The following is a 25,061-nucleotide window of genomic DNA, read 5'->3' on the forward strand; positions in this document are numbered from 1 at the left end:
TTTACTATGTGAGCACCAAAAAGCAACTAGCCGATATCTTCACTAAGCCTCTAGATGAGTCATGATTTTGTGCTTTGCGTAGTGAGCTAAATATACTTGATTCTCATAATGTTGTTTGAACTATAGCACACCTTGATTGATGAACTAGTATGGATAGGAGAAATGAATTGGAAAGGTTTAAATATTGTGCTTCAAAATGATTTATCATAAGAAACAAGTGCTTTAAAATCTTGGATGGAGCCATTCTCTTCCTTTCCTCCTCAATCCACGTAAATCAAGGTGAAACCCTAACCTAGTCTCGATCTATGCTATGGAGCTCTATCTTTGTTGAATGATGGTTTCTAGTGACTGCATGATTAGGGTAGAAACTAGTTTGATGAATGAATTGAATCAAAACAAAGATTCATTGGTTGATCCTCATCTATACCTATGGCAGTGCCACATGTTGGGTGTAGTAGTGCCGCACTCAACAGAATGAATATGTAAATACATATGTTGTTCCATCGATGACTCTCTATTTTGGTTGGATTTGTGCACCATATGTATTTCTATCTTAAACATGTAGCTACTTTACCTACATTGTAGATAACTCCATGTATTTGTTTAGGTCTACTCATTCGGAGATTCTCTAGTGGTTTAGGAGAATGGTTGAGAAATAGTCTAAATAGTTGAGAAGAAATGAATCATGGGAGAGGTGAAGCACTAGGTGCGGCAGTGCCGCTCGTAGGGTACGGTAGTGCCGTACCCTCTGACCAGATTGGTTCAGGGTGCTTTCCTAACCCGAGATTTGAATCATCTCATCTATCTAGAGGGTTTTATAAGTGTTCTTCTATACCCCTTATGTACAATTTCTCATTTAGACCTATATTTATTTGTATAGATGGCCTCTGGAGGTGATGATGATCGGAAGGGAAAGAGGAAGATGACCGAGCCTCGGGATAAGCAAATGCAACAGTAGTGCAGCAGGCAGAGATGATGCTAGAGACAGGGAGAGGAGAGATCAGATAATTCAGGATGAGGAGAATGTGGAGAGGGCTGGTCGCACCATTCCTCTAGGTGCTTGCCCAGATACACCACCTCATCTTGAGGAGTTTGACAGGAGCTACATCAGAGAGTATTATGAGGTTGTAGTTATGAAGCGTCCAGTTGACACACGTCCTCATCCCATGCTCAATTATGCGAAAAAGCTAAAGATGGTGGAAGAAGCACGGAAAAACAAATCCCTATGAGCAGCCAAATGATTTGGGGATTTACTACATGTTTTGGAATAAGTTTCATTCCAACTTCTATGCATATATGAACTTCAACTCCAAGAAATCCAAGGTTGTCAAGATGCAGTATGTTGATTGGAAGGAGATGAAGGCAAAGAATGAACCTGAGTTTAATAAGGTGATCAAGGTTTGTGAGTTGTTTGGCCTCACTGATATTATGAGCTTCAGATATAATTGAAATGAAGAAGTGCTAACCTAGTTACATGCTACTTTCTTCTATAGCGTCTACACTGATGAGATTCACTGGATGACTAAGGGACGACATTATAGAGTTGATTTTGTGACTTTCAGCCGGATCCTTGGTTTTGGAGAGTAGGAGTGGGGTTTCACTTACATTCATGATGAGGCTAGAGCTGAGATTCGTGATATTGCCTATATGTGGATTGATAGGAGAAGTGCAGATGGGAAGGTCAGTGGCCTGAAGAGCTATTATTACATTCTGAACAATTTGATCAGGCACACTATCAATCCCAAGGATGGAGCAGCTTCTAATCTTAATGGATATGTGAGGAATGTGCTTGCTAGATTTGCTCCTATAGGTGACATGTTTAATGTCCCTCGCTTCATGTGGTGTGAGCTAAGAAACGCCATGGAGGATGGGAAAAAGGGGATACCCTATGCTCTCTATCTCATGTTTATGATTGAGAGGGTCACCGGTTACAAGTTTGATAAAGATGGTCTCCACACCGTCTACAAGATTGAGAAGACCCAAGCCTCATGTGCTAGTAGGGTAGTGAGATGGAGAAGTTTGGGAGATGGATTAAGGTCATTTTCACCACTTGCACCTATGCAGCAAGGACCGCATATGAGGACCAGTTGGAAAACAGTGAAGCCAACCGAGAGGCTAGAGAGCATGCAGGGCTACCACCTCTTTCACCAGTTCACTCACCACCGAGGTTTGATGACCTCCCTAGCCTTTCTGAGATAGATTCAGAGGATGAGGAGGAGGATGAAGTGGACCATGACGCCTAAGAGGGGGGTGAATTAGGCAACTTAAAATTCTAACACTAAACTATGGCCTCTTTTTCTACCGTTAGCAAAACCTATGCAAAAGATAAACTATCTAAATGTGCAACTACGGTTTTGCTACTATGTTGCTATCTCTACCGCAAAAGGAGTAATGTAATCAATGTAAATGCGGAAGCTAAAGAGCAAGGTAGAGATATGCAAACTCCCGTCGACGACTTTAGTATTTTTACCGAGGTATCGAGAAGCGCGCAAGCTTCCCCCTAGTCCTCGTTGGAGCCCCTCGCAAGGAATCCCTCGCAAGGGCCAAGCTCCTAGTCGAGTAACTCTATAGATAGCCTCGGGCCTTCCCCACACGCAAGTGGGTCTCCGACGTGCCTTCCGGCAAGCTCTCCCGGATGCTCCCCGCCGTCTTCACTAACAAACTTCTGGCCGAAATGCCACGGGCCTTGTTCCCTCTAGTACACGGTGGCGGCCACACCACAAACGCGGTTGGTATGATCTCGCAAGACTACAAGCCCCTCCGATGTACAACAATGGTGAGCAAAAGCACCGAGTGGTAAGAGGTATGCAAACCTCACTAAACACTAGGCCTAAACCTAGAGCAAGCGCATAAGCGGTGGTCTAATCAACCTAAGCACTTTGCAAAGCACCTACGCTAATCACCTAATGAAACACTAAGCACTATACAAGTGGAGATCACTAAAATGGTGTATCAATACCCTAGATATGTTTCCTCAGCTCCACACTCCTCAAATGGCCGGTTGGGAGGTCTATTTATAAGCCCCACTGATAAAGTAGCCGTTGGGGACGAAATCCCACTTTTTTGCTACTGACCGGACTCTGACCAGCGTCCGGTCAGCACTGACATCCGGTCACAAAAAGGGCTCTCTAGAACGTTATTGATGTTGACCGGACTCTAGCACTCAGCATCCTGTGCAGCGTCCTATGCATCTGAGCGTTCGGTGCAGTGTTCGATCGCTGCTGCTGACTCTGATGTTGCCGAGCCTCTTGATCGGAGCGTCTGGTGCAGCGTCCTGTGCAGCGTCTGGTGCAGCGTCCTGTGCATCAGAGCGTCCGGTGCAGCGTCCTGTGCAGCGTCCAGTCACTTCTGTGAGCTCGTTTCTTTGCGATCTTGCGTCGGTTTCTGTCTTCATGCTTAGACTTTGCTTGATATCTTACGTCTTCTCTTGTGCTTCTGAGGTCTTGCTTATGGAGTTGATCATCGAATCATCACGTCGCCTTCGTCCAAGTCACATCTTGCATCCTATTGAACTACAAAAATAATCACTTACAAATTCATTAGTCTAATTTGGTTGTGTTGGTCATCAAACGCCAAAATCCAAAGTAAATGGGCCTAGGGTCCATTTTCCTTACAATCTCTCTCTCTTTGGTGATCGATGACAACACGACCAAAGCAAGCAAATAATAGAATTTTGAAATTTAAAAAACTACCTACTTGCTAGGATGCAATGCAAGAGGCAAGATTATATGATGCTAAAAGATACTTCTCATAAAACTATGGAATATCACATAAAAACTTATCTTGCCCTTGCAAATGTTCCCATGTGGCATTATGGATTTAAACCTTGCTTTCTATAAATTCTCCCCATTCCATAGGCAATCCATAATCCACTCTCCTCCCTTTCTCGGACCATTACCACTTGTAGACCATTATAGTCTAGCTTTTGGTCCTACAAGTTAATGCTTGCTTTTGGTCCTCTAAATTCTCCCCCTTTGCAATCAAACACCAAAAAGGAAGACATTAGTAGCACAAGTGATGGTCAAACTTTGTGATCCTTTGTGTATAGAGTGGAATAGATCACCAAATTTGACTCTCACATTATATAGATTAAGCTCCCCCTAAATATATGCATACATATGGTAGAAGGCAAAGCATATGCATAATTGACAAATTATTGCTCAAGGGAATTTAATCTATATAATGCATGGAGAAAGCATATAAATATCAAAATGAAATCAACATGATGATATTGATTTAGAAATACCACATGTGGAACAAAATTTGATTTCTACCACTTGCAATAGGTGGTGGATATTTGAAGTATGATGCTTAACTCTGGGGACTCCATTTTCCTTGCAATGAGACTACTACACATATGATAAGCTTGAAAAGGTGTTAGTCTCAAGGCATCCAACTTGTAGCGTAACCTCCCCCTAAATTTGTGCATACAAGTGTAGAATACTTGTAAGAATCATGCACATTGATTTTAGGATCAAAATACCACTTGAAAGATGACATCACATGAATGTGAGAGTCATTTTTGAAGATGATATTCGGGAGAGATTATCTACAATTTGGACTTTGGCACATATTAGATGAACAATTGTAAGATAAGCTATGTGTCATGCTCCTAAACAATTTTAAACCATGTATGTTTGCTCCAAAGGTTAAGAATGAAACCGAGCAAGCCTACCATAAGATATACCTAGTATATGCATGACAAAAGATATAAGCATGCAAATGCAAACCTAGGCATGAAAAACAACTAGATGCTTAAGGATATCATTTTGTAAGAAATACCACTTGAAAGTAATAACATCTAGTTACCTAACATGGGAAGGGGAATTTGGGTCCATAGTATTCACTTACCCACATGGCAATGACTTTTTCCATCATGATGCACCCCATGAAATGCACCCATACTTTGCCAAGTCTCCAAATTCCCCGAAATCCATTGGACTTCTCACTTCCCTTTTGGGATCCAAACCTTCTTGGTGCTATTCATGTTGGAAATAATTTCCTTTGGCACCCAAAAGCGTTTGACTCCATTGTTGTCTTGCTTGTTCACCTTGATGGCCACCACCTTGTCATTTTTCTTCTTCTTTAACAAGTATGGTGTGGAGACCTTCTTGTCCACCTTGTTGGTGTAGGTGTTCGAGAGCTTGCTTGTTTGCTTCTTCTCTTTCTTCTTTGCTCCTCCCCCATTCTTCACCTTGCACTCATAGGACTTGTGACCTTCCTTGTGGCACACGTAGCAAACCATGGTTTGTCCTTCATCAAGCTTCTTCACTCCCTTTACGGTGTTATCTTGATGAAGTTGGGCTTGCTTCATCTTGCCTTTCACTTGAGTCAAGTCCTTGGTGAGGCGAGCTACTTTTTGCTTGAGTTGCTCATTCTCCTTTGCAACCTCTTGTCTGAATGTATCTACAATAACTTTCTCAACACAAACTTGGTTACACAAAGATGAGTCTAAACATAAATCATTACAAGAAGTAGAGGCATCCTTTTTAGACATGTTAAAGATAGAACTTTTCTTTTTACATGCCTTGGTGGGGGTTGTACTAACGGCTTCAAGCTTAGCAACTTTGTTAGTTAGCTCATCACAATGTTTGCACATGGTTTCTATTTTAGCAAGCAAACTTTTATAAGCATCTTGTGAGCTAGCTAACTTTTCTTTTAATTTTTCATTTTTCTTCACAAGTTGCTCATCATTAATTGCGCATGCATTTGTTGTTGCACTAGCCTTAAGTTGCTCAATTTTAGTAGATAGTTCAACATTGAGATTAGCAAAGTTCTCATATTGTTCAAGCAAGGTTTTATATGCTTCTTGTGAACTATCTAGCTTCCCTTTTAATTTTTCGAGCTTCTTTTGTTGACTAGTGCAAATTTTAGCATAATTAAGATTTTATTGCACAATTTCATCATAAGAAAGCATTTCATCATCACTATCACTATCACTCTCACTAGAGGATGAGCTTTTGTTACCTCGTGCCATAAGGCACATACGAGAAGAGCTTGATGATGAGTGCTTGCGCCCTCGCCTCTTGTGATGGTGTTCTTCTTCACTTGAAGAATCATCTCATGACCTTATTGATGTGAGGGCTTGGTTCTTGCATGCCTTCTTCTTTGTCTTGGATGTGGGCTTGTTTGGACAAACTTCCACAAAGTGCCCTAACTCGCCGCATCCATAGCATCCTCTCTTTCTTTGCTCATTTCTTTGATTAGTGAAAATGAGATCTTGGATTTGGATGGGCACACCCTTAACATTGAGCCTTTGGATCATCTTCTCCACCTTGTTGATAAGTTTGATTGATTCTTCATCAAGGTCGGAGGTGGAGGAGGAAGATTGATCATCATCACTTGAACCCTCATCATCCTCATCATCCTCATCTTCTTCTTCATCTTCACTTGAGGAGCTTGAGCTTGAGCTTGTCTCAACTTGCTTGCCCTTCATCTTCTTTTTCTCGCTACATGCGAGAGCTTTGCCTTTGCTCGATGAAGAGGCTTCTTCTTGACCCATCTTACATGACATTTCAAATGCCACTATCTTGCCAATGACTATGCCCGGGGTCATGGTGCTCAAGTTCTCCATGTTGTGAAGGATGGTGATGATGCTTGCATATTTCTTTTGTGGTAGCACAGAGATGATCTTCCTCACGATGTCCGCATCATCTAGCTTTGTTAATCCTATAGAATGGAGCTCATTGATAATTAGATTCAAACAAGAATACATATCACAAACAAGCTCATCATCATTCACTGTAAAGGAATCATAATTTTGCTTAGCTAGACAATGTTTTTGCTCACGGACATTACTTGTGATGTCATGGAGCTCTTGGACTTTTAACCAAATTTCATGTGCCGTATTTAAAGTGAACTTGGTTAAACACATCCATACTAAAAGATTCAAACAAGCAATTCTTAGCTCTAGCATTGAAATGCATTTCTTTTTCATCACTCTTTATGGGTTTTTTGGGATTCTTAATGGGTTTCATCCTGTCACGAGTGACTCTCCAAACACCCAAATCAACCGCCTCAAGGTAGCAAGCCATTCTAGCTTTATAATAAGAGAAGTTAGTGCCATCAAAGTGCGGAGGCCTAGATGTATCTGTCCCAACCACTCTAAATAGCGTCGGCTCAACGGCGGTTAAGCCAAAGGTCCAAAATGAGCCAACCGGCTCCGATACCAATTGAAGTGGACCATGACACCTAAGAGGGGGGGGGTGAATTAGGCAACTTAAAATTCTAACTCTAAACTATGGCCTCTTTTTCTACCCTTAGTAAAACCTATGCAGAAGATAAATTATCTAAATGTGCAACTACAGTTTTGCTAATGTGTTGCTATCTCTACCGCAAAAGGAGTAATTTAATTAATGTAAATGCGGAAGCTAAAGAGCAAGGTAGAGATATGCAAACTCCCATCGATGACTCCGGTATTTTTACCGAGGTATCAAGAAGCGCGCAAGCTTCCCCCTAGCCCTCATTGGAGTCCCTCGCAAGGAATCCCTCACAAGGGCCAAGCTCCCAGTCGGGTAACTCCATGGATAGCCTCGGGCCTTCCCCACACACAAGTGGGTCTCCAATGTGCCTTCCGGCAAGCCTCTCCTAAATGCTCCCCGCCATCTTCACTAACAAGCTTCCGGCCAAAACGCTGCGGACCTTGTTCCCTCCGGTACACGGTGGCGGCCACACCACAAATGCGGTTGGTATGATCTCGCAAGACTACAAGCCGCTCCGATGTACAACAATGGTGCGTGCAAGCACCGAGTGGTTAGAGATATGCAAACCTCACTAAACACTAGGCCTAAACCTAGAGCAAGCGCATAAGTGGTGGTCTAATCAACCTAAGCACTTCGCAAAGCACCAATGCTAATCACCTAATGAAACACTAAGCACTATGCAAGTGGAGATCACTAAAATGGTGTATCAATACCCTAGATATGTTTCCTCAGCTCCACACTCCTCAAATGGCCGGTTGGAGGGTCTATTTATAAGCCCCACTGAGAAAGTAGCCATTGGGGACAAAATCCTGCTTTTCTGCTACTGACCGGACTCTGACCAGCGTCCGGTCAGCACTGACCGGATGCGTCTAGTCATGAAAATAGCTCTCTAGAACCTTACTGATGTTGACCAGACTTTGGCACTCAGCGTCCTATGCATTGAAGCGTCCGGTGCAGCGTCCGGTGCAGCATCTGGGTGCTGCTGCTGACTCTGATGTTGCCGAGCCTCTTGATCGAAGCGTCCGGTGCAGTGTCCTGTGCATCGGAGCATCCTGTGCATCGGAGCATCTGGTGCAGCATCCTATGCAGTGTTCGATCACTTCTATGAGCTTGTTTTTTCGCGATCTTGCATCCGGCTTGGTTTCTGTCTTCGTGCTTGGACTTTGCTTGATATCTTGGGTCTTCTCTTATGCTTCTGAGGTCTTGCTTATGGAGTTGATCATCAGATCATCACGTCTAAAAGCATCTAGGCCCCTAGTTGGATTTCGGTGATTAATGACAATACAAGATTACTATGACTAACGTTTGTTTTGTAGAGGCAATTAAGTTAGGTCATGGTAATGGAGATCAATTGGGCAATCAAGGCGGTCATGCCCCTATGATGGAAATCATTTCGGTTTCAAAGGATGGATGACAAGGTTAAGGATGACTAGTTCTAAGTGTCGATTGGAGTTGGAGAGACACTTAGAGTAGTTTAGGACTTTGTTTTTCCTTTGGCCGTACTATTAAGGGGGGTATGGACAGGTAGCTTGACCTAGGTGAGTCTAGTGAGTTAGGTGTGGTGCACACTTGTTAAAACTAGCACTAGGTAGCTCCTACATATGCCTAAGATCTTTTGGAGCAAACTTCATTCACATATGATTGAGAGTTGGAAGTGAATAGAGGGTCAAATGCTAACCGGACGCTGGCTCCGGTGCGACTGGACGCTGGCTCCGGTGCGACCGGACGCTGGCCGCAGGTTCCGGTTAGTTCATTTGACCAAGGAGATTGTGTCTGGTGCGACCGGACGTTGGAATGGTCAAGTGACCAGACGCTGAGGTCCAGTGTCCGGTCGACTCCTATAAGGTTCTAGAAGAGAAAATCTGCGACCGGACGTGTCCGGTCAGTACTAATTGGACCCTATGGGTTCAGTGTCCGGTCGAGTACAGTAAGGTTCCTGTGAGGGTTTAATGCGACCGGACGCGTCCGGTCAGTGATGATCAGACGCTGCCAGCGTCCGGTCAACACTTAAACACTGGTGTGCGGGTTGAACTGACCGGAGCGTCCGGTCAACATAACTGGAGCATCCGGTCACCCCGCAGAGGCACATAATGGTTTGTTTTTAGGCTGCCTTATAAATAGAAGCTCCACTCGTGTGTGGAGTTACTTTTGCTCATTCCAACAGCTAAGAAACACGTTTGTGAGTGCCAAGAAGAGCAAGGTCCTAGTGAGGTGATTGTGATTTGAGAATCCAAGAGAGTAGCCTCATTAGTGAATCAAGAGTAGCAAAGTGTGCATCCACCGTTCTCATTAGGCTTCGCGTGGTCAAGTGAGAGTTCGTGCTTGTTACTCTTGGTGATCGCCATTACCTAGATGGCTTGGTGGTGATTGGGAGCTTGGTGATCACCCGATGGAGCTTATGGGTGACCCCACTCAAGTTGTGAGCGGTTGTGGGTGATTCACCGCGACGGAGTGTCAAAGAATCAACCCGTAGAGAGCACTTGATCCTTGCGCGGATCAAGGGGGAGCTACACCCTTGCACGGGTGCTCCAATGAGGACTAGTGGGGAGTGGCAACTCTCTGATACCTCGGCAAAACATCGCCGAGTTCCTCTCTCTCTATTTACTTTGAGCATTTACTTTGAGCAATTCAATACTTGTTTTTACACTCATAGAATTGACATACTAGAGTAAGTTTGGAACATAGGTTGCAAGTCCTTTGTGCGTTAGATTAATAGAAACACTTTTCTAGGCACAAGAGGTTAATTGGGCTAACCGTAGGATTTAATTATTGCAAGAAAAATTAGAATTAGCCCAATTCACCCCCCTTTTGGGCATCTTGATCCTTTCAATTGGTATTAGAGCCTCGTGCTCATGTTTTAAGCTTAATCGCTTAGAGCAAGATGTCTCACGGGGATGGACCTCCTCCTATCTTTGAGGGAGATGACTTTCCATATTGGAAAATCCGCATGGAGGCGTACTTAGAAGCTCTAGACGTTGGTATTCTTAGAGCCACCTCACAAGGCTTCCCAAAACCTCGGGATGCTACTCACTTACAAGGCGATGAGGTTAATTATGAAAAGTGGAATGCAAAGGCTTGAAACACCATCTTTAGAGGCCTTTGCAAAGATGTGTTCAACCACGTAAGGAACCACAAAGACGCCCATGCACTATGGTCGGACATTTGTGCGCTCTATGAGGGAACCAAAAGTGAGCGTGAGGCACGCTATCATCTTGTAATTAAAAAGTTAAATTCATTTGAGATGCTTCCCAAAGAATGTGCTAATGAGATGTATTCATGTTTGAATGTTCTTGTAGAGGAAGTCAATGGGCTTGGACTTACTCAAATGTCACCATCCAACGTTGTGAGAAAGATCTTGAGTGTCCTCCCCATTGACAAATATGGGCATATTGTGACCGTGCTACACCAAGGTGATCTTTCCACCGCTACACCGACACAAATCTTGGGAAAGATCAATGCTCATGAGATGTACATGCACATCACGCCACAAGATGGCTCATCCTCTACCAAGAAGAAAGAGAAGGACGTAGCATTCAAAGCTAGCCAAGATAAGGGCAAAGCAAGACTTGAGTATGAGAGCTCAAGTGATGAAGAAGATGAAGATGAAGATCTTGCTCTCATGGTGAAGAAAGCCGCCAAAATGCTAAAGAAGCTAAACAAGAGTGGCATCAAGTTTGACGGCAAGAAGAAGAAGTTCTTCACAAGCTCTAGAAGAAAGCCAATCTCTAAAATGGATTGCTTCAATTATGGTGAACTTGGTCATCTAGCACATCAGTGCCCCAAGCTCAAGAAAGACAAGTTCAAGAACAAGAACAAGGGCAAGAAAAATGACTCAAGTAACGAAGATGAAGATGAGAAGAAGAAGAACAAGCCATATAAGAAGAGAGATGGCAAAAAGAGGGACTTCCACAAGAAGAAGAAGAGTGGAAAGGCCTACATCGTCGGTGATTGGCTCATGGACATTGATTCATCTAGTGGATCATCCAATGATGATAGTGAAAATGAGAAGGTGGCCGCCATTGCTATTGATCTTTCATCTTCACCGCCACCATCGCCATCATCCTCTACACACCTATGCCTTATGGCCAAGGGTGAACACAAGGTAACTAATAATGATGATAGTAGTTATGATGAGCAAGCTAGTGATGATGATAGCGATAGCGATGATGATGATTCACCTTCATATGATGATCTTGTCAAAATACTAAGACAATACACTAAGATCATTAGAAAGAGTAGAGCTAAAAATGAAAAGCTTGATGCTAAAAATGATTCACTCTTAGCAAAATGTGATACATTGGAAAAGGCTAATGTTGAGCTTAAAGAAACAAATGATGCTATATCATCCAAACTCAAGGAGCTCAAATCTTCTAAGAAAGAGCTTAAAGATAAACATGATAAACTTGAGTGGGTGCACAATGAGCTCATCACTAGCCACAACAAGCTAAAAGATGAATATACAACTCTAAAGATCAATTATGATACTCTTGTTATTGCTCAAGAATTTTTACCAAATGAGCCACATGATGCTACTAACCATGTTGTTAAGATTGATATAGCTACATCATGTGATGATTTAATTGATGAGAGCATTGAGCAAGGATCTAGTGGCAAAGGCAAGAAAGTGGTTGAGTGCAATGACTATGATGAATATGTCAAGCTCAAGAATGCAAATGAAAAGCTCATGAAAGATCTTGAAGAGATGAAAAGCCACAATACCATTGTGATAGAAACTCTTGATCATGATCAAGAGTTGATCCTTGAGAATGAGAAGCTCAAAGAAGATAACAAGAAGCTCAAGGAAGAGAAGAACAATGATGTTCTCAAGGAAGAGAACAAGAAGCTCAATATAGAGAAAGAGCATCTCAAGGTGGGATTGAGTAAGTTTGCAAGAGGCAAGCATCTCCAAAGTGAGCTACTCATGAACACCGTCATGAAAATGGATAGAAGTGGCATTGGATATGTGGCAAGTGTAAAGAAGAAGAAGGCTCAAGTTCAACAACAACAATCAAAGCCAAAGCCAAAGCCAAAGCCAAAGAGATGCTTTGAGTGTGGACAAGAAGGCCACTCTTTGCTCATGAGTGCCAAACTCCACCGCCACAACCCTTGCCCAAGCATGCTAGACCCTTTGCCTTCAATGCTCACTACATGCTTAGAAAGGATTCTAGTGGAAAGATAAAAGTCATGTTCTTAGGACCCCCTAACAAGAATAGGCCTAAGAAGATTTTGGTGGCTAAGTCACTTGTTGAGAAGGTGAAGGGCCCTCAACAAGTTTGGGTTCCTAAAGCTTGAATCTCTTGTGTGTAGGTGAACTACAAGACCGGTAGAAGTCATTGGGTTATTGATAGTGGTTGCACTCAATATATAACCGGTGATCCTCGTATGTTCACCTCACTAGATGAAGAGGTAGATGGTCAAGAGAGAATAACATTTGGAGATAACTCAAAGGGTAAGGTTAAAGGATTGGGCAAAGTGGCAATATCAAATGATCATTCCATCTCCAATGTGCTTTATGTTGCTTCATTGAGCTTCAACTTGCTATCCGTTGGACAATTGTGTGATCTTGGCTTCCAATGCTTGTTCACTGAGAAGGAGGTTGTTGTATCCAAGGTAGATGATAATCAAGTGATATTCAATGGATTTAGATACAACAACTTATATCTAGTGGACTTCACCTCTGAAGATGCAAATTTGAAGACTTGCCTATTCACCAAAACAACACTTGGGTGGCTATGGCATAGAAGACTTGCTCATGTTGGAATGAGCTCACTCAAGAAGCTTATGAAGAATGATTTGGTGAGAGGGTTGAAGGATGTGAAGTTTGAGAAGGACAAGCTTTGTAGTGCATGTCAAGATGGCAAGCAAGTTGCAAATACTTATCCAACCAAAGCTTTCATATCAACCACAAGAGTGCTAGAACTCCGTCACATGGATTTATTTGGACCAACAACATACAAGAGTTTGGGAGGAAATCTTTATTGTCTTGTGATTGTTGATGACTATTCAAGGTATACATGGGTATTCTTTCTTCATGACAAATCCGAAGTTGCATCTTGCTTCAAGAAGTTTGCCAAGAGAGCTGAAAATGAATTTGAAGTGAAGCTCAAAAAGATTAGAAATGACAATGGGAAAGAATTTGACAACACAAACATTGAAGCCTATTGTGATGAAGTTGGAATAAAACATGAAGTCTCCACAACTTATACTCCTCAACAAAATGGTGTAGTTGAGAGGAAGAACCGGACATTGATCACTCTTGCAAGAACAATGCTTGATGAGTACAACACCCCCAAAGCTCTATGGACGGAAGCAATCAACACCGCATGCTATGCATCCAACCGCCTATTCCTTCAAAAGTTCCTTGGCAAGACACCTTATGAGTTGCTCAATGGGAAGAAGCCGTACATCTCCTTCTTTAGGGTGTTTGGTTGCAAATGCTACATCTACAAAAAGAGGCAACACCTAGGGAAGTTCCAAAGACGTTATGATATTGACTTTCTTGTTGGTTACTCATCAAAGTCCAAAGCATATAGAGTATTTAATCATGCCACCGGCTTGGTTGAAGAAACATATGATGTGGAATTTGATGAATCTAACGGCTCCCAAGGAGCACATGAGAATCTTGATGATGTAGGTGATGAACCACTGAGGGAGGCTATGAAGAATATTCCGGTGGGAGACATCAAGCCAAAAGATGATGTACAAGTCATTGATCAACCTTCTTCATCAAGTGTGCCACAAGATGGTGAAAAAGATGGGAGAGTAGAAAATGAAGATACTCATATCTCCCATGAGCAAATGGTGGTACAAGCACAAGATGTTGATGCTCCACAACCTCCTCCTCAAGTGGTCAATAGAAGAAATACACCTCTCCTATAAGATCATCCACAAGATCTCATCATAGGGAGTCCATCAAAGGGTGTAATGACTCGATCTCAAAAAGTTGCTTCATTTATTGCTCATCACTCTTTTGTCTCTTGCTATAAGCCTACCAAGATAGAAGAAGCTCTTAAAGATCCGGATTGGATCAATGCCATGCATGAAGAGTTGAACAACTTCACTCGCAATGAAGTTTGGACTCTTGAAGAGCGACCAAAAGGTGCAAGAGTCATTGGAACAAAGTGGGTGTTCCGCAACAAGCAAGATGATCAAGTGTTGTTGTGAGGAACAAGGCAAGACTAGTTGCAAAGGGGTTCTCCCAAGTTGAAGGTTTGGATTTTGAAGAGACCTTTGCACCGGTTGCAAGATTAGAAGCCATTCGTATCCTACTTGCATATGCATCACATCATGAAATGAAACTATATCAAATGGATGTGAAAAGTGCTTTTTTAAATGGCTTTATTAATGAACTAGTCTATGTTGATCAACCTCTCGGGTTTGAAGACCCTAGATATCCTAATCATGTTTATAGGTTGTCCAAGGCACTATATGGGCTTAAGCAAGCCCCAAGAGCTTGGTATGAGCGCCTTCGGGATTTCCTCATTGAGAAGGGCTTCACCATTGGGAAAGTCGACACCACACTATTCACCAAGAAGCTTGATGGGCATATCTTCATTTGTCAAGTATATGTTGATGATATCATCTTTGGATCATCAAATGAAGACTCATGCAAAGAATTTGGTGAATTGATGTCAAAGGAGTTCGAGATGTCAATGATTGGTGAGCTTACATTCTTTCTTGGTTTTCAAGTCAAGCAAATGAAAGAAGGCATCTTCATCTCTCAAGAGAAATACACAAAATATCTTCTCAAGAGATTCAAGATGGATGAATGTAAGCCAATCAAGACACCAATGCCTACCAATAGACATCTCGACCTAGATGAGGGAGGTAACCCGGTTGATCAAACTCTCTACTATTCCATTATTGGTAGCTTGTTGTATTTAACCGCATCTAGGCCCGACATCATGTTGTAACACCCTAAAAATTTCATTCTTTTAAAATTAGTAAATTTGATTTATTTATGCAAATATGTGTGCATTAAAATATAGGAAAATAATAAATTTTGTGGAATTAAAATTAAATATAAGGTTAGAAACTTCTTGATGCATACATGCTGCTGCATATCTAATTTTGTGATGATTGATCTTGATTCAAAGTTCAAATGAATTCAAAACCTATTTGAAAATGCTTTTGGAAATCTATTTGGAAAAAGAAAAATGCAAAATTCATTTTTCCCCTCCCTTCTTCATTTTGGCCCGCATGCCTTTTTCTCCCCGTTGGCCTAGCCCCTTTTTTCTCCTTCCTTGCGCACCACGCCAGCCCAGCAAGGCGTCGGGCCACTCGGGCGGGCTGGCAACCGCCTCGGCCGCTTGGCCCAGCAAGCTGCGCCAGCCCAACTCACGAGCAACCACCGCCACTCTCTTCTCTTCAGCCGCTGATAGCCGGCCCCGCCCGTCAGAGCCGCCCCCTTCCTCCCGCAACCGCAGCGCGCGTCAGCCGCAACCGCCACCCGCGCCGACGTCGAGCATCGTGGGAGCGCCCCCCGTGCCCTGGCCTCTACAAACGAAGCCGACCCCCCCCCACGCGTCCCTCTGCTATCTCCCCACTTCTTTTTCGCCCTCGCTCACGCATCGGAGGCCGCAACCATCGCACGGAGAAGCACCGAGGACCGCTGTCCGCTATCCACGTCGCCCGCCTTCCCCGAGCCGTCTCCGACCACTTTCTTCCCCGCGGTGAGACCCCCATGCTCCCCTCCTTCGTACCATGCCATTAATTTCATGTTTCACAGCTTCTAGAGCCCTATCCGCGAGCGCCGTCAACCTCCGGCCGCAGGCCATGGCTGCCACCGCGCCTATTGCGTTCTCCAACCACCTCTTTGGCCTTGGCGAGTTCCCCTGCTCCTCCGCAACTTTCTGGTGCCCTTGGATACACATTCCATGGCCCATGGGCCCCTAACCGTGTTCGCCGGCGTGATCTCACCATCGGCCAAGGCTAAACAGCTGCCGGCAACACTGTTCCGGCCGGCCACCCTTTGCTCTCTCTCCCTTGATCTAATTCAAGCCGTCCGATCTTGATCCTACGGCTCATGTTAGAAGATACCCCTTCGCGGGTGATTATGCTAAAGAGCCCCTCGTGTTCGGCCAAATAGAACCCGCCGTCCTTAGTGTATTTCCCCTTGTACGCTTTCTCGTTTTGAAAGCGTAAATTTAACTGGTTTAGTTCAAAGTACGTTTTCAATATTTACAGAAATGCCATTTGAACTGTTTTGCTTATAAAATCGTCGTTTTAGCTCCGAATTAACCCGTTCCAATTGCGTTAGCTTCATAATTTCATAATCTACGTGTTAGTACCACTGTTAATCAAGTTTGTAACTTTCAAATTTCATGGTTAGATTTAATTAAATATATTGCTATAGGAAATCCTGTTTAAATCATAACTTTCGCATTTTAGCTCCGTTTTTCATGAACTTCGTGTTGACGTGATCGTAGCAAGACATAGATTATTTTCATAAACATTTTATCTTGTTTTCTATACTGTTGGTGTACTGTTCTAATTATAGGAATGTTTGCTTTGCACGAATGCCTTTGGAATGTTGTATGTTGCCGTGTTGGTCGCGTTCAGACGGTGAGGAGAACGTTGGAGACCAAGAATTCTTCGACGACCAGCAGGACCAGCAAGAGTTTGTGAACCAAGGCAAGTATAGCATGGGCCTACCTTGATGTCCTATTCACTTTAATCATTTACTCATGTGCATGTGTCTAATTTTGGTAACCATAAGGACATTCTAGTCATTGTTGACTTGTTCCCTTGACTCCTATGGGTTAATTGCATATGGGTAGATTGCTAGTGCTCTAACTGAACATGATCTACATGATGATGAATGGTTCTATGGCACTAAAAGTATAACATGATTTATAACAACTGATGCATTGGGCGAAGGTGCAAATGACTTTTGATCATGTTGCTCCCGACCCTCCATAAGGACTTATCTATCGGCAAAAGCTGGGACCCGACCCTCCATAAGGACTTATCTATCGGCAAAAGCCGGGACTGATAGTGCAACCAGGAGAGTCATATGGCTCTGACTTTAGCTCAGTAATAGGACCTTTTCTAGCTTGTTAGAGGTTACCTTTATGGCGTAAAAGGGGCTTGCGACGTTGGGTATAGGGCTGCCTCTATTCCTATGTGTATAGCCACGATGGATATGTGCCATAAGAAAGGGGGGTTCCTACATCTGCCTGCCAAGGAAATCTAGCGGCCCTAACTTGTTAGAGAAACCTATGAAATGGCTTCATAGTGTACCCTACCCGCTCACCTTGGCAGTGACATGGGAGTAATTAACCCGGGCATATGGGAATCACGACTCATGGTGAATGTGCACCACCTCTGCAGAGGGTAACAAACTGTTATAACAGCCGTGCTCACGGTCACGAGCGGCCCGGAAAACTCACAGAATATCTGGTTACTTGTTGATGATCATTTAAGATGTTCTATGATGATATATGGTACACTTGACCCTAATATCTGTTCATATGGGATTAAATGGGAGCTTAAGCATAATTTGATAATACCTGATAATAAAAGCTTGACTTACTAAAAATGCTAACTGCAGTAAACCAGTGTCAACCTTTTTGAGCTTCATAGCCCCATGTTAACTTGTTAAGTATGGGATGTACTTATGCTTGTTTATTTTCTTTATTTGGATAAAAATCCCGGATGGGTAACAGATGACAACGGGTATGAGGAATTTCCTAAGGATTTTTAGGCTTGTGGTCAACCAGTTGACCTTCCCTGTGATGAAGCCCCACGAGAGAGTTATCTTTTTATATTCCGCTGTGTGATGTAAGACTAAGTTATATTATGGTTCTTGATGTAAGAGACATCGTGATGATACTTTATGTAATTTATCAGCTTGTGTGTGTGATTGATCTCTGGGCACACACGAGTTTTGTGCATTCAATTTTATCCTTAAAATTGGGTGTGACAAATTGGTATCAGAGCCGTGTTGACTGTAGGATGCAAGCCTAGTTAGAAAACGGTCGTTTTAGCATCTTTGCTCCTCTGGTTTCTTGCTTACTGTCTTATTCTTGTTATTTTATTAAAACATTTATGCTTTTCATACCTTAATCTATTATATAAAATTGTTGATTCTAATTCTATCTCACTTTAAATCTATAGATGTCTCATAACCCGAAGACTGCCTGCCTCAGCACTGCTGGCTATTGTGCCTTGTTCACCCCACGTGCTCCACAGGTGGAGAAGGAGATTGTGATCATCTCCGACGATGAGGAGATGGCTACCCCAACACCTGCACCTGCTCCTACTCCAGCTATCGCACTGGTCTATCCTGTCGTAGCTACACCTGAGGAGTCAACGGCTACCTCACCTACACCTGAACCATCCCTAACTGTCCCTGTGGTGGATGAGGAGATAGGCTGGAAGTGCAAGTACTACTTCAAGCCAGCCCCGGAGATGGCCTACTACCACACCCTCCTCACTCATGTGCTGGACGACTACTACCTCGACCTGCACACCTCCATCAGCTACCACTGTGTAGAGTACCAGCATCCATTGGAGGCCACCTTCTAGAAGGTAGAGCTGGTGGTCACCGCTTGGAACGACATCAGGAATGGACATGAGGTGGAGACTATCCACCGTGCCACTGCTAGAAGGGCCTATGCCTTGGATGGCATGGAAGATGCAGCGAAGGACGCCTACATCTACTACCATGGTCGTCGCTTTAAGGCCATGAGGGAGGATCGCTTCAGGTTCCTTCCTCGCAATGATCATGAGGGTGTTTGGCAGGTCTGGGCTCCACCAGAGAGTGACCCAACTCTAGAAGCAATGGTGCAGCATGTCCATGCCATGCAGGGGGTGGATGAAGAGGTCAAGGGAGAACTGCGTGCATCCCAGAGGGCTGAGAGACGCCTCCAGAAGCAAGTGCATGAACTTCGAGCTCAACTTGGGCAGCCATCAATCTACAAGAAGAAGCGTCGGTCGTTCACCATGATTGACACCGCTCCATAGGTGTTAGGTGCCTTGATTTAGATTACCACGTCGTTAGTTCGTGTTTCATATTTAGTCTTGTTTGGTCTTGTGAACTTGGATGATTAGATGTTTTAATTTGTGAACTTGGTTGATTTGGAGTTTGGTTGTTTGCTGGAAGTTTGTGGGTATGTCCACAACTTCCTTAGATTGGAATCTTAAGATTAGATGAAATCTTAATGCAGATGGTTCGCTTTATCTTATCTCTGCTGTGCTAATTTCTGGAGCAGCCTGTGTTCTTTATCTGGTATATCGAAATATAGGCTGTCAAAAATTCTGAAATTTTTGTGGAGATAACTAGACTTCTGTATCTTTCAAATGTCTCTGGAATCACATCAATAGCTGTTCAGGTTTGTGAGATCTAGCTGTCACAAGTTGTGGTTTCTGCGCAGTCTGAAACCCAGAACAGATTCGGTTTAGCTCTACTTTTGACCATGTGTGTATCAGAATCTGTAAAAGTGATCTAAATAAAAGTTGTAGCTGATCTCCTAAGCTTTCCAACCGTTCTTGGTACACCTCTGTTGGATCTCTGAAACTCGAGTTATAATAGATTTACTGAACTACTAAATTTGAATCTTGTCCAAAAAATTCTCAGCATTGTTTCTTATCTTTTGTAAGCTCTCTATAATTAAAAAATCTCTAAATTTTGCGTATTTGTTGGAAAACAGATGGCCGCAAGAGGAGGAAGAGGCAGAGGCCATGGTCGTGGGCATGATGCTTTCATAAATCCACCACCACCGCCACCTATGACCATGGAACAAATATTAGGAATGCAAGCGCAGTTGATGCAAGCTATGATGCAGCGCTTGGACAATGAACCTGCAAGAGGACCACCGCCTGTTCAGGTCAGAGATAAGCATGGTGAGTTTATGAAGGGTCGTCCACCGGTGTTCACTCATGCCTCAGACCCTATGGAGGCAGATGATTGGTAGCGTGCTGTAGAGAAGCAACTTAACATAGCACAATGCAATGATCTGGAGAAGGTGTTGTATGCTTCTGGTCAACTCCAGGGAGCAGCTCAGGATTGATGGGATTCTTTCCAGTATGGATGTCCCAACAATGCTCCTGCTATCACCTGGCAGGAATTTAAGGACAATTTCCGGTCTTATCATATCCCGGATGGACTCATGGAATTGAAGCAGGAGGAATTCAGGTCCCTCAAGCAAGGATCCATGACTGTGGTGGAGTATCGTGACAAGTTTGCTCAACTGTCATGCTATGCTCCAAATGATGTGGCTAAGGACAAGGATAAGCAATGCTGTTTCCTCAAGGGACTCTATGATGGATTGCAGCTTCAACTGATGTCCAACACTACCCCAACTTTTAGTCATTAGTGAACCGAGCTATTGTGATTGACGATAAGCGCAAAGAGATGGAAGCTAAGAAGAGGAGGCTTCAAGGGCAAGCTTCTGGAAGTAACACCCACCCACGTGCCTATCCCTAGTAGGGTTTTCAGCAAAGGAATCAAGGATCATCTAACCAGGGAAACTGTGGTCAATATCCTCAACGGAATCAGTTTCAGCAACGCCCTCAGTACCAGCAACAGTATGGTAATTAGCGTCCCCCGCAACAGACTGGCAATCCGGCAACCCACCAAGGACCATCCAATAATGCTCCTGTGAAGAGTGGTGCACCCAATAACCCCAATGCCTGCTACCGCTGTGGAGAAGTTGGTCACTATGCTCATCAGTGTCCTAAGAAGCAGAACCAACAAGCACCTCAGAACCAGACTGGCAATCAGAAGTTCAACACCCGACCACCTCACACTGCGAAGGTGAACTATGTGTCATTTGATGCAGCTCAGGAGACGCCCGAGGTCATGTTGGGTATGTTCAGCGTCAACTCTATCTCTGCTACAATACTTTTTGATTCTGGTGCTTCGCATTCTTTTATTTCCCAAGCTTTTGTTAGAATGCATAGCATACCTTTGTGTGCCATGAAAAACCCCATACTAGTAAATTCACCGGGAGATAGTATGCCCGCTTCATATTGGAGTCCCTCAACTAGCATTTCCTTAAGGGGGGTAGACTTCAAAGTGAAGCCAATTGTGTTGAGAACAGTGGGAATTGATCTTATTCTGGGAATGGATTGGATGAAACAACACCGGGCAGTGATTCAGTGTCAGGAGAAATCTGTGGTTATGACATCACTCAATGGAGATAGAATCTGTGTAGAAGTGGTAGTGCAAGCTCAGCCTACAACCACAGTGAACCAGCTAGATGGTGAAGCCAATAAATAAGATCGTGTCGTGGAGGAGTTCCCGGATGTCTTCCCCGATGACTTGCCAGGTATGCCACCTGACCGAGACATTGAATTCATTATTGAATTATTACCTGGAACTGCACCAATAGCTAAATGTCCATATAGAATGGGGGTTAATGAATTAGAAGAGCTTAAGAAACAACTAAAAGAGTTGCAAGAAAAAGGTTTTATACGCCCCAGTTCTTCCCCATGGGGGGCACCTGTGATCTTTGTGGATAAGAAGGATGGTAGTCAACGGATGTGTGTGGATTACCGTTCACTTAATGAGGTTACAATCAAGAATAAATACCCTTTAGCTAGGATTGATGATTTGTTTGATCAGTTGAGAGGAGCCCATGTGTTCTCCAAGATTGATCTCCGCTCAGGGTACCATCAGCTAAAGATTCGAAACTCAGACATACCCAAGACAGCATTCACTACACTATATGGATTGTATGAGTATACCGTTATGTCTTTTGGATTGACCAATGCACCTGCATACTTCATGTATCTGATGAATAAGGTGTTCATGGAGTTTCTAGATAAATTTGTGGTGGTATTCATAGATGACATACTGATATTCTCCAAGACTAAAGAAGAACATACTGAACATATAAGGATGGTCTTATAAAAGCTTAGAGAACATAAGTTGTACGCTAAGCGGAGCAAGTGTGAGTTTTGGCTGAAGGAAGTCTCTTTTCTGGGTCATGTTGTCTCCAATGGTGGAATAGCAGTGGATCTAGGCAAAGTGCAAGATGTATTGAATTAGAAACTACCAACCACTGTAAGTGAGATTCGTAGCTTTTTGGGATTGGCTGGATACTATAGAAGGTTCATTAAAGGTTTTTCCAAGCTAGCCAAGCCTATGACAGCTCTGTTGGAAAAGAATGCTAAGTGTGTATGGTTGGATAAATGCTAGGCAAACTTTGATGAGCTAAAGAAGAGATTGACTACAACTCCAGTATTAATTCTGCTCGATTTAAGCAAGAACTTCTCTATATATTGTGATGCATCCCGTTTGGGCCTTGGATGTGTGCTTATGCAAGAAGGAAGAGTGGTGGCATATGCATCTAGACAATTGAGGAAGCATGAGTTGAATTACCCTACTCATGACTTGGAATTGGCAGCTGTGGTTCATGCTTTGAAGATCTAGAGACATTATCTAATTGGGCATAAGAGTGATATCTATACAGATCATAAGAGTTTGAAGTATATCTTTACTCAATCAGATCTAAATCTGAGACAACGTCGTTGGTTAGAATTGATCAAAGACTACAATTTGGAAGTGCATTATCACCCGGGAAAAGCAAACATCGTAGCTGATGCACTTAGCAAGAAGAGCTATGCCAATGGACTTCAGATGACATCTATGTCAGTAGAGTTGTGTGCTGAAATGGAGCATCTCAACTTGAGTTTTGTCACTAATGCAATGAAATTGGTGATAGAGCCTACTTTGGAGCAAGAGATATGCAAAGGTCAATTGTAGGATGAAAAACTTAAGGAGATAGCATAGAATGTAGTGCTTGGAAAGGCACCAGGATTCAGAATGGATGAGAATGGCACTCTTTGGTTGAGAAAAAGGATATGTGTACCTGAAGTGAAGGCTATCCGTGATGCAATTCTGCAAGAGGCCCATGAGTCTGCTTATTCTATACATCCCGGAAGTACCAAGATGTATTTGGATCTCAAGTAGAAGTATTGGTGGTATGGTTTGAAGAGAGATGTGGCAGAGTATGTGGCTTTGTGTGACACTTATCAAAGAGTGAAAGCTGAGTATCAAAGACCTGCAGGGTTACTACAACCAATGAAGATTCCTAAATGGAAATGGGAAGAAGTTGGTATGGATTTTATCGTAGGTTTGCCCCACACTCAAAGAGGTTATGATTCAATATGAGTAATAGTGGATCGACTCACCAAGGTTGCTCACTTTTTACCAGTCAAGACTACCTATATAGGTGCAAGACTAGTAGAGTTGTACATGGAAAGGATGGTGTGTTTACATGGTGTTCCCAAGAAGATTGTGTCTGATAGAGGCACTCAGTTTACATCGCAATTCTGGCATAAAGTACATAGATCTTTGGGGACAAAGTTGAATTTCAGTTCTGCTTACCACCCGCAAACTGATGGATAGACTGAAAGGATCAACCAGATTTTGGAAGATATGTTGAGAGCTTGTGCACTATAGTATGGTGATAGTTGGGATAAGAGTCTGCCATACGCAGAGTTCTTGTACAACAATAGTTATCAGAAGAGTCTCAAGATGGCACCTTTTGAGGCGTTGTATGGACGTAAATGTAGAACGCCTTTGTTCTGGAATTAGACTGGAGAAACTCAAGTGTTTGGACCCGATGTCCTTAGAGACATGGAAGAACAAGTGAGAATGATTAGAGACAATTTTAGAGTGGCTCAGTCCCGACAGAAGAGTTATGCTGATACTCGCAGAAGAGAGCTGACTTTCGAAGTTGGTGATTATGTGTACTTGAAGGTGTCACCAATGAGAAGTGTGAAAAGATTCAATATGAAGGGAAAGTTAGCACCAAGGTATATAGGACCTTTTAAGATCCTAGAGAGATGTAGAGAAGTAGCTTATCAGTTGGAACTGCCTGAGGGTTTGTCAGGTGTGCACGATGTGTTCAATGTTTCCCAATTGAAAAAGTGTTTGAGGGTACCAGAAGAGCAAATTCCTTTGGAAGAACTTGCTGTCAAGGAAGATCTTACTTATGAAGAGTATCCGATAAAGATCTTGGAAACTGCCGAAAGAGTTACAAGAAGCCGAACTATAAAGATATGCAAGGTGTAGTGGAATCGGTATACAGAGGATGAAGCTACTTGGGAAAGAGAAGAGGATCTGAGAAAGACTTATCCCCAACTGTTTGAGTAAGCAATCACCCGAATCTCGAGGACGAGATTCATCTTAAGGGGGGTAGAATTGTAACACCCTAAAAATTTCATTCTTTTAAAATTAGTAAATTTGATTTATTTATGCAAATATGTGTGCATTAAAATATAGGAAAATAATAAATTTTGTGGAATTAAAATTAAATATAAGGTTAGAAACTTCTTGATGCATACATGCTGCTGCATATCTAATTTTGTGATGATTGATCTTGATTCAAAGTTCAAATGAATTCAAAACCTATTTGAAAATGCTTTTGGAAATCTATTTGGAAAAAGAAAAATGCAAAATTTATTTTTCCCCTCCCTTCTTCATTTTAGCCCACAGGCCTTTTTCTCCCCGTTGGCCCAGCCCCTTTTTTTCTCCTTCCTTGCGCAGCGTGCCAGCCTAGCAAGGCGCCAGCCCACTCGGGCGGGCTGGCAACCGCCTCGGCCGCTCGGCCCAGCAAGCCGCGCCAGCCCAACTCACGAGCAACCGCCGCCGCTCTCTTCTCTTCAGCCGCTGACAGTCGGCCCCGCCCGTTAGAGCCGCCCCCTTCCTCCCGCAACCGCAGCGTGCGTCAGCCGCAACCGCCACCCGCGCCCACGTCGCGCGTCATGCGAGCACCCCCCACGCCCTAGCCTCTACAAACAAAGCTGACCCCCCCCCCCCCGCGCGTCCCTCTGCTGTCTCCCCGCTTCTTTTTCACCCTCGCTCACGCATCGGAGGCCGCAACCGTCGCATGGAGAAGCACCGAG

The sequence above is a fragment of the Miscanthus floridulus genome, chromosome 13 (assembly GCF_019320115.1).
Source record: "Miscanthus floridulus cultivar M001 chromosome 13, ASM1932011v1, whole genome shotgun sequence".
Taxonomy (NCBI): domain Eukaryota; kingdom Viridiplantae; phylum Streptophyta; class Magnoliopsida; order Poales; family Poaceae; genus Miscanthus; species Miscanthus floridulus.